The following is a 1,450-nucleotide window of genomic DNA, read 5'->3' on the forward strand; positions in this document are numbered from 1 at the left end:
TTCGCCGCTGTGATGACATGCATGCACAGATTCAAAACAGAGATTAAACCCCAGAGATTTTCGACATAATACTCATCACAGATGGATTAGAACCCACACAACCAAGAGGGGAAAATAATTCATACCTGAGATGGAGCTCGAGAGAGCTGAAGCTCTCAGCATTAATGGCAAAGCACACGGTGATGCACCAATGATACATGCAACGCTGCAGGTTGATTCCCCATGTCCCAAGGATTTGAGGTTCAGATTTTTGAGGGTTGATTTGGTTAGAATTGAGAAGAATGGTGGGGGTTCCTTCTTGGAGCTTAGAGGGAGGGATAGTGTCGAGAGTTAAGAGTTGGGTTTCAGAAAAATGAATGAGATGAGTGGGGGCCAGATCTGGATATAACCCCACCCAGAAAATTTTTATTACTGTCGGTTAAAATCGACAAAAACATTTTTTAAAATATAAACCAACAGAAAAACAAATGGCAGAAAAATTCCAAAATTCCCTCCCAAAATTTTAAATTCCCCCCCCCCCCCCCCAAAAACAATTGTTATGATTTAAAAAAAATAAAATAATAATTGTTTGGTTTAATAAATAAATAAATAATTTGTATTTAAATAGAATAAGTTTTTAAAAATTAAATAAATAATTGTTTTTTTTTTGTCGAAATAAATAATTGTTTGGTTTAATAGATAATAACCCATGTAAAATATGCAATAAAGAAACAAAAAGATAATTGTACAATGAAAATGTCATTGTTTAATCTACCGTTTTAACACGATATGCATTCTATGAAACTTTTTTCAACAATCCAACTATCAAACTTATTTGTACACACTCCGAGATTGCATACGTAAAAAATCGTAAAAAACAAACATTCAGAGATTACGTAAGGGAACAAAAGCTTTTGACGGTTATAAACGAAAAATCACAATTTAACGGTTATTTTAGCTCTAGTTTTGATGATTTTTTTTACAGCTACACTCATTGACCCTACAAGAATGCAATGAACAAATTTGATCTTCAATTTAAAATATTTACACTAGTGGATACCACAAAATCTTATTTTATACTTAATGGAAGTATAACATTAACTCTTAAGTGTTTATTTAATCTACCATTTTGATGTGACACACATTCTACGAAACTTTTTTCAACGATCCAACCTCAAACTTATTTGTACACACTCCGAGATGCATACGTAAAAAAATCGTTAAAAACAAACATTCAGATATTACATAATAGAACAAAAGGTTTCAACGGTTATAAATGAAAAATCACAATTTAATGGTTATTTTAGCTCCGATTTTGATGATTTTTTGCAGCTACACTCCTTGATCCTATAAGAATGCAATGAATGAATTCGATCTTCAATTTAAAATATTTACACTAGTGGATAAATCTTATTTTATACTCAATAGAAGTATAACATTAACTCTTAAGTGTTTGTTAAATCTATCAATT

This window comes from the organism of the source record quoted next, unplaced genomic scaffold, assembly GCF_019419815.1.
Source record: "Pyrus x bretschneideri cultivar Hongxiangsu unplaced genomic scaffold, Pyrus_bretschneideri_v1 Contig9, whole genome shotgun sequence".
In the NCBI taxonomy this organism is placed as follows: Eukaryota; Viridiplantae; Streptophyta; class Magnoliopsida; order Rosales; family Rosaceae; genus Pyrus; species Pyrus x bretschneideri.